Source organism: Anabrus simplex, chromosome 3 (genome assembly GCF_040414725.1).
Source record: "Anabrus simplex isolate iqAnaSimp1 chromosome 3, ASM4041472v1, whole genome shotgun sequence".
NCBI classification, from domain to species: Eukaryota; Metazoa; Arthropoda; class Insecta; order Orthoptera; family Tettigoniidae; genus Anabrus; species Anabrus simplex.
Window position 1 is genome coordinate 439092621 of NC_090267.1, and position 10127 is coordinate 439102747.

A 10127-nucleotide genomic window follows, 5' to 3' on the forward strand; every position below is an offset into this window, starting at 1 on the left:
AGTTGGGGTTAGAAGGCCAGCGCCTTAACCGTCTGAGCCACTCAGCCCGGCACTTGTAATTGAAATGGGCACAGTGGTGGATGTATAGCAATACACACACTGTGCCTTCAACACTACCCGTTAACTCGTTCCCCGCCATTTCAGTACTGGAGTGGGGCAGTGTCGATTGTTTACGACGGGACACCATTTCTGTGCATGCATGTACTAATCACAGGTACTGGAAACCCACAAACTACACTCTGTTGCTACTAACCACAAACCTACTGTGCACCTAACATAGTGATACTACCCGCAAGTAAAGGGACTCATTGTGTTCCCCGCGTGATGGTACTAATCACAAGTAGTCTCATGGTTCTTAATGAATCACACCTTGAACGCCCCTTGTAGTCACCTCTTACGACAGGCAGAAGATAAACGTGGGTATATTCTTCGTCTGCGCCCCACCCGTAGGAGGCTTTCTTAACCTGATTCTGTAAGTACAGTCAACAAGTATCCGTTGTGGTACGAAGTCGAGTTAATTTTCTCAATAAATGGTTATTGGGGTATATACAACCTGTCAGAAAAACAGGACGATTTGGTAGGACATCATCTATTATACTGACAGCTCTGGCTGCAGCCTTTATAGAATACAATACATGCCCCCCTCATGATATGCAGTCATTTCTGGGGAATCTTTTGTCTGTATCGAACAGACCTTCAGAACACAACGCTGGTACCGGCATACAATACAAAGAATTTCCTTGCACAAGCTACACATCAACTGCATGTCAATGATAACTACACACTGCCAAGTTAACAAAACTTGTATTACAGATCGCGGCTCCTAAGATGGTTCATGTAGTGTTCCGGGTCCAGTATTGACCTGACATACCTAAAATTTGCATGATGAGGGGATTGGTTTTCTCCAAGTCTGGCGGCAATTCCCTTGTTACATCCACTCCCGGACATCATCACACAGACCACAGACAACACTGCACTGAAAATTTGTTGGCGGTTGTAGGACAACTTTTTTTACTCCCTGGCCAGAAGAACCACGTAATGGATTGTTTTCCAATAAAATCAGGAAGAGAAAGTCCATCTCACGGTGACAATTTCGATTTTGAGTCAGCTTTCATGTAAATAACAGATAAAAGTAATGTTTTAAGGGTTAGAGGTCTCTAATGCAACACTTAAGTAAATTCCGATTTCATAGTTAGGTAGCAGCACAATCGGAATGTCCAAACTGTTCGGCAGGCCGCCTAGATAACACCACGTCAGAAGGTAGCAGATAACATATTATTGTATAATAATAATAATAATAATAATAATAATAATAATAATAATAATAATAATGTCCGCCTCTGTGGTGTAGTAGTTAGCGTGATTAGCTGCAACCCCCGGAGGTTCGGGTTCGATTCCCGGCTCTGCACGAAATTCGGAAAGTGGCACGACGGCTGGAACGGGGTCCACTCAGCCTCGGGAGGTCAACTCAGTACAGGGGGTTTGATTCGCACCTCACCCATCCTCGAAGTGATATTCCGTGGTTTCCCACTTCTCCAGCCAAATGCCGGCAGGTACCTAACTTAAGGACACGGCCGCTACCTTCCTTCTTCCTTGTCTATCCCTTCCAATCTTCCCATCCCCCGCAAGGCCCTTTTTCAGCATAGTAGGTGAGGACGGGTAGGTGAGGTACTGGTCCTCCTCCCCAGTTTTACTCGCCGACCCCACGACACTGCCCTTGCACCGGTAGAGATGAGATCCCTTGCCGAGTCCGAGGGAAAAACCAACCCCAGAAGGTAAACGGCTTAAGAGAGAAAGAAGAAAAATGTCAAATGTTTCACCGCAGGTGCCGAACTCGATCCACTGATCCAAAGAAATGGCTGTTAATTGAATTATTTTTGCTTCTGTAATGTAGAATTTAAGTGTTTCAAGGGTTACTTCGAGGATAGATTTAATGCACTGGGGGCACTTTATCGGTGAGTCGTGACCTTGTACTGTAGTTATGCAGTAAGCGGAGTTACCGTCCTGAATCATCGTCACTGACATTTATCGAGCGCCATGGCCAGCTGAAGGTCTGCGTAGCCGTCAGATCCCTGTAGTCTTAAGATCACCTTCCCTGAGCAAGTGCTTATCGCAGCAGGCTGCAGACTGGATACAGTCTACACTACACTCTGTCGAGAGTTTGAAAGATTCTTTTTAATTAGCTTCAAGAGCATCGCCCTTATATGTATATGCTCAGCTTCAAGATGCTGAGTCAGTGAATCTTCTTCGACCAAACCTGAAGGGAATGAAAAGATTCCCAACGCCAGGAAAGGAATACGATATCAAAAACAACTAGCCTACTTGATGATATGAAATAGCTCTTCGCTCCAACTCTTCAGGTCTGAAAGGATTTTAAAGTTGTATTTCTTTGCTAGTAGTTTAACATCGCTCTAACACGTCGAAGGTTTTTGGTGAGGCAAGGATGGAAACAAGATAGGATTCGGAAGATAGCGGCCGTGGCTTTAATTTTTATTGGTGTTAGAATCTGTTTTACGTCGAACCGAGACAGATAGGTCTTATGGCGACGATGGGATAGGAAAGGACTAGGAGTGGAAAGGCGGCCGTGGCCTTAATTAAGGTACAGCCCCAGCATTTGCCTGGTGTGAAAATGGGAAACCACGGAAAACCATCTTCATGGCTGGCGACAGTGGGATTCGAACCTACCATCTCCCAAACACAAATTCACAGCTACGCGACCCTAACCGCACGGCCAGCTCAGTAGATCTAGAAGTCCCTTTATTACTGTTCCCGTACTGACGTCTTACTTCTCCTCCAACGTTCACCCCCCCCCCCCCCCCACTGCTTTCCCTCTTAAAGGGTAGTTGTTCATTCGCTGATCAGGTTGACAACCTCCACAAGAAATTTTTAAATCGAGCGAATGGCTGGGTGGTCTCCGTCCCGTAGTTTTCGGCTTGCATTCGGAAGATAGTGGGTTCGAACCCCACTGTCGGCAGGCCTGAAGATGGTTTTCCGTGGTTTCCCAGTTTTACACCAGGTAAATGGTGGGGCTGAACCTTAAGTAAGGCCATGCTCTTTTACTTCCCGCTCCTATCACTTTCCTATCCGACTGCCACCATAAGACATATCTGTGTGGATTGGACGTAAAGCTAACTGTAAATACAAATTCTTCTTCTTCTTCTTCTTCGCGAATGGCTCACTTAGGACCACGCGGAATCAACTGCCCAATTGTTCTTCATTTTAATCGCTTGTTGTTATTTCTGTTCCTCCGACCAGGTACGTCGTGTTCGTTTCTTTTCATCTTCCTCAAATTGTGAACAATTCTCCTGATTACATTTCCATCCTGCAGATTTGGTGATCCTTTTTGGGTGAGGTCTTTCTCTACTTGTTTATTCCATTTTAATCTCGTACATGATTTGCAGTCCGCCTCTGTGGTGTAGTGGTTAGCGTGATTAGCTTCCACCCCCGGAGGTCCAGGTTCGATTCCCGGCTCTGCCACGAAATTTGAAAAGTGGTACGAGGGCTGGAACGGGGTCCACTCAGCCTCGGGAGATCAACTGAGTAGAGGTGGGTTCGATTCCCACCTCAGCCATCCTGGAAGTGGTTTTCCGTGGTTTACCACTTCTCCTCCAGGCAAATGCCGGGATGGTACCTAACTTAAGGCCACGGCCGCTTCCTTCCCTCTTCCTTGCCTCTCCCATCCAAACTTCCCATCCCTCTACAAGGCTCCTGTTCAGCATAGCAGGCGAGGCCGCCTGGGCGAGGTACTGGTCATTCTCAAGCTCCAGGACACTGCCCTTGAGGCGGTAGAGGTGTGATCCCTCGCTGACTCCGAGGGAAAAAACCGACCATGGGGGGTAAACAGATTACGAACGAACGAACGAACGAACGTGATTCGCAGAAATTTGTGTATTCGATAAATAAACCTGGTGTTATTCATTTTTTCCAAATGGCTTAAAAATTGAATTTGTCGCAGCCTTATTCTATCAGTAATGTTAGAAATGTTTAACTGGAGGCAAATGTTAGCATTTGTGTTGTCCATATTGGAACAACGTGAGAGTTAATAAAGTGTGTAATATGAAGGTGGAATTGAATTATACGGCTTTCTTATTATAACTACAGTACATCTCAATGTAGGGCCTCCTGCTCTCGGCGTCAAGTGAGGAATCCTTCGATAACGCGCGTATTTACTGGTCTTAAAATACGGCTTTTTCAACTTCAAACGATTGCCAGACATAATAGGCATAGTATTCAAGTATATAATATACCGAGCTCGATAGCTGCAGTCGCTTAAGTGCGGCCAGTATCCAGTAATCGGGAGATAGTGGGTTCAAGCCCCACTGTCGGCAGCCCTGAAGATGGTTTTCCGTGGTTTCCCATTTTCACACCAGGCAAATGCCGGGGCTGTACCATAATTAAGGCCACGGCCGCTTCCTTCCAATTCCATCGTCGCCATAAGACCTATCTGTGTCGATGCGACGTAAAGCAAATAAAAAAAGTATATAATACTCCTTAAAGACTCAATAGTGGACTTATATACGCATTTACTGCTTTTAAATTACGGCTTTTTTCAGCTTCAAACCATTGCCAAACATAACAGGCCTAGTTATAAAATATACAATACTCTAAAGACTCACTAAGCTACTTATATACGCATTAATGGAGCTATGAAGGTTTCTTTTTATTAATTTGAAATAACATTTCTGCTCGTTTATTAATGTGTATGTGAAAACTACAAAAAATAATTATTATATTTTAATTCCTAACTGTGTATGCCTCTTGAAGAGAAGAAAGAGGTTCCAACCTGGAGTAGAATGAGGCTGCGATTTTCGAGGAATTGAGCACGTTTGTTACTTTAAGAGATTTATTTATTTATTTATTTATTTATTTATTTATTTATTTATTTATTTATTTATTTATTTATTTATTTATTTATTTATTTATTTATTTATTTATTTATTTATTTATTTATTGCTATTTGCTTTACCTCGCACCCACACAAATAGGACTTATGGCGACGATGGGATAGGAAAGGCCTAGGAATTGGAAGGAAGCGGCCGTGGCCTTAATTAAGGTACAACCCCGGCATTTGCCCGGTGTGAAAATGGGAAACCACGGAAAACCATTTTCAGGGCTGCCGACAGTGGGGCTCGAACCCACTATCTCCCGATTACTTTCGAGATTCATTAATCCTCCGTCTACCCAATACAAGGAATTACACTTCGCCACTCCACCTAAGTATTTAAATTCCTTTACTCTTGCAATTTGCAGTTTAACCCTTCTCCAGATCATGTGAAAGATCTCCCGTAAAACATTTAGGGCTTACCTCACAAATTCATTTCCAATTTCTCTGCCATCTGGCAGAGTGAAACGGAGCGTCGAAATTGACAAGCAGGCATCCTAACATTAAAATACTGAAAAATGCAACCGTTGCTTTCGTCCAATGTAGCCAACCTTCAGATACTTGCACTTAGCGATAATGGGCTGAGCGTGACCGGTGAGCTCATTCACGTAACGCTAGCATGACTCAATTATCCAGCAAATATGTCGACACACTCACTGCTAGTATGTGGCCACTTCTGCCACGTCTAGCAAGAAACAGACATATTCACTGCTGTGGTCCATGGCATATCAAAACGTACGAATTTCTACGACAAGTGGACTAAATAGTAGGTTTTTCAATTTGCTTTATGTCACACCGACAAAGGGAGGTTTTATGGCGACGATGGGATAGGAAAGGGCTAGGAGCGGGAAAGAAGCAGCCATGGCTTTAATTAAGGTACATCCCCAGCATTTGCCTGATATGAAAATAGGAAACCATGGTAAACAATATTTAGGGCTGCCGACAACGGGATTCGAACTCACTACCTCCTGAATGTAAGCTACGTGACCCAAACCGCGCAGCCGCTCATTCAGTAAAATACGAAATTATATGAGATGTTTCACGCACGGATGCCCTTCTCGACGACAACTTCAGTTGAGTAGCTAATTGAGATGAACTGAATGAAAATGGGTTAGGAGGTGAAGGAAATCGTCTGTGGCCTGTGAATAGGGACTATCTCGGCATTTCCTTGGAGTGAAAACGGGAAACCAGAGGAAACCATTCTCAGAACAACTGACGGTGTCTCCCGAATGGAAAGCTTGGCTCCATAGCCCAGTAAGGTGATACACATTAACTTTCTTCAGCTTATCCTAGTTATTTCTGGGGTGGCTGGAGCCACCTAGGTTCATTTTTGTCTTGCCGGGGATTTAGTACCGGATGCTCTTCCAGACATCGCGTAATTTTTAGATAAAAATCGCAACCCAGAATCAACCGGAATTCGAACCCTCAGCCTTGCGGGTATAAAGCCACTGAGTTTATCAGGCTCTCCTTCTCGCCCTAAGGGGAAACGTACTAATTAACTAAAATACATTTTTAAAACAACTGTCAAAAGTCAAAAATTACCCGTGAATACAGCGAACAGGTCCACTGTACGTGTAACTGGGCTGTCGTGTAGCCACGCTACGGCCACGGATAACCTTACAATTACTGTACGCGCGCTGGCAAATACTGTGCAATACCTGTAGGCTCTGTACTCAAGTACAAGATGACAGTTCGAACTCCTTTTGCAACTTAAAGCGCGGTATGGTACCTTTCTTGGGCTGGTGGTTGTTTCTTGAAGAATAAAAAATGAGATACGCACATCCTTGCCAATATCCGAGGTGTTGTTAAACTTCGACGCCACACAGCACCCAAACCATGCATTAACAGATATGGGTTCCCTCTTGAAAAAAACAATCCGTTCGTCGTCCCGGACAACATACTAAGCGTTGTTACTGTTCTTTTGAATCACCCTATATATTTCATATGTGTTTTCTTTTCACCTTTATATTTTACTATCACATTTCCTTGTCTCTTCATACTCTTTTCGTATGTGTGTCACATGTCTTCACTAAAAAAAATTGTATTTATTTTCCTTACTTATTTTCATCACTTACAGCACCCCACCTCTACGTGCGTGGGAGGTGGCTGCTTGGGTCATCAGTTCATAAACTGGTTTGATGCAGCTCTCCATGTCCCCTATCCTGTGGTAATCTTTTAATTTCTACGTAACTGCATCTACTGTAATCTGTTCGCTATATTCATGCGCTGGTCTACTCCTACTGTTCCTACCTCGTACACTTCCCTCAAAACGAAACTGATGAATTCCTGGCTGTCTTAAGATGTATCCTATCATCCTATCTCTTCTTCTGGTCAAATTTCACCAAATTATTCTCCTCTCACCACTTCAATTCATTTTCTCTACCCATCTCACCTTGAGCATTCTCTTTAAACACAACATTTCAAAACTTTATATTATGTTTCTTTCTGAGCTAGTTATCGTCCATGTTTCACTCCCGCTCCATACCTCTCAGTTTTATTTACTGCGTACATGGCGAGACAGTTCCTTATGGGGGTCACACTAAGTACCTAGGTGTTAATATAAGTAAAGATCGTCATTGGGGTAATCACATAAAAGGGATTGTAAATAAAGAGCACAGATCTCTGCACATGGTTATGAGGGTATCTAGGGGTTGTAGTAAGAATGTAAAGGAGAGGGAAACTCAGCAATATTACTTGATTCAAGAACTAGAAGAAATCCAAAGGAAAGCAGCTCGACTTGTTTCGGGCGATTTCCGACAAAATAGTAGCGTTGCAAAAATGTTGCCAAGTTTGAGCTGCGAAGACTTGGGAGAAAAGAGACGAGCTGCTCAACAAAGTGGTATGTTCCGAGCTGTAAGTGGAGAGAGGGCGTGGAATGACATTAGTATACGAATAAATTACAATGGTGTTTTTAAAAGTAGGACGTATCACAATATGAAGATACAGTTGGAATTCAAGAGGACAAATTCGAGCAAATATTCGTTTATAAGAAGAGGAGTTAGAGATTGGAATAATTTACCAAGGGAAATGTTCAATAAATTTCCAAATTATTTGCAGTTATTTAAGAAAAGGCTAAGTAAACAACAGATAGGGAATGTGCCGCCTGGGCGACTGCCCTAAATGCAGATCAGTGGTGAATGATTGATCACCCTTAAAACCTACTTCAAAAACACCTTTCTAATTCTTATATCAATGTTCGAAATAAGCACAATTCTTTTGTTGCTTGCGCTAGTTTGCATTTCATGTCCTCCTTACTTCTGCTATCGTTATTCTACATTACTACTACTTCATTACCTTTATTTTAGATTCATTTATTATCATGCTGTATTCCTCCAAGAATGTGTCCATATCACCACATCTTCTGCAGACTCGGATAAAATATCATCATTGTCGGCAAATCTCAGAGTTTTGACTTCCTTTACCGGTTGCTCTCTATAAACTCACCATAATGTACCTGACATGTCAGAGGAAACAAAAACAACATGCTGCCATGAATAACGTACTTACTGTAAGGTGCTGCGTTGAACTCTAGACCCTCCAGTTAACTCGCCACCGTATTCTGCAACATAACAGAAGAACATATTACTAAAAACGCTATCGTATATACAAGCCTGTTTCTATTGCGTATATAACAGATAAATAACAACTCGATAAAAGGACACCATACTTCGAAAAATGATTTTTAAAATTACAGGAAGTGTTGATTTAATGCTGCACCCATGATCTCCACTAGAATCCTTCAATCTACTAAAATTTCCTTCTCCAGTCATCATTAATTATGACACCGTCCAGGTTTGCTTTCTCCCTCGGACCAGTGTTGCCAACTTATATTTTCAAGATCCACTAAATACTACTACAAATCCCCTAAAATTCCGCCAAGAAATCCGATCTCAGATAATGAGCATTAAAAATGAGCAATAATAATAATAATAATAATAATAATAATAATAATAATAATAATAATAATAATAATAATAATAATAAAAGTAAATGTCTGCACTCATCTGATTTGTGAGCCTGCGGGCCGGCGAGCTAAAACTTAGGCGTTTTAGTGCCGGGTGCAAACTAGGTGAATCCCCCACCTCAAGGGCCAGAACAGAACAGGCCAGTTCATTAAACGGTTTTCCATCATAGCATAGATATACAGGGTGTTAGGTGTATACCTGCAGATATTTCTTCTAGCAATAGAGAACGATGTGACGAACCACTATATATCAAACTTTTAGTAATCCTCGGAAGTTATTTTCGAGAGCAAAAAGATACGATGTTTTTAGAATAGGTAGTATGACTTGTTCTGGTGAATGAATAGCTTCGCATTGAGAACAGGCGAGTCACGCGCCATTCGTGCCAAACTGGTTTCTGTTTATGTTTACAAGCAAGTGTGCTACTGTAACAGCTGAACGCTGCCAATGTATTGCACGAGATGTTACGTAACATACTTGTCAAACTGGTTTTATGTTTAAGAGCCACTGAGCTATGATAACAGCTGAAGGTGACTACTACAGTAGTGTATGCCATATTACGTTACATTCTCGCCAGACTGGGTTCGTTGTTGTCAGTATTTAGTTTCCGTCTTAGGGGCTTCAGACAACCCTGGTCATCGGTTTCGGACCCTGAAGATGTACCGAATTCTCAGCGTTAATACTGGTTCATTTGCTGTTTTGTCATTTAGGGGGTTGGGATATCTGTGGTCATCAGCCCCGTGGTCTAGTGAGTATGGAAATGACCTGAAAACCTGTATCGGTGCGGGACCAGTACGACTGATATAATTATTGGTTGGGATAAGCGCGCCAGGACGTGAAATACGGTACGATCCCCGTTGTGCATTGCGTAAAGGTAGAAGAAAGATGGCAGTTCCTTACGCCAACGAAAACAGTCATGGGATGCCCAAATGAGTAGCATCGGAATTGAATTATCGAAACACATCGAACGTTTAGTTTCAAATGAATAATGGACATGTTATACAACTAAATAAATTAAACGTACCTATATTTCGTACCTCCTTCCGGGCTGAGTGGCTCAGACGGTTGAGGTGCAGGCCTTTTGACTCCAACTTCTGGCCCAGTCCGGTGATATTTGAAGGTGCTCAAATACACGTCAGCCTCGTGTCGGCAAATTTTCTGGTACATAAAAAGAACTCGTGCGGGACTAAATTCGGGCACCTCAGCGTCTCAGAAAACCGTAGAAGTAGTTTTTTGCTATTTTGCTTTACGTCGCACCGACACAGATAGGTCTTTTTGCTAGG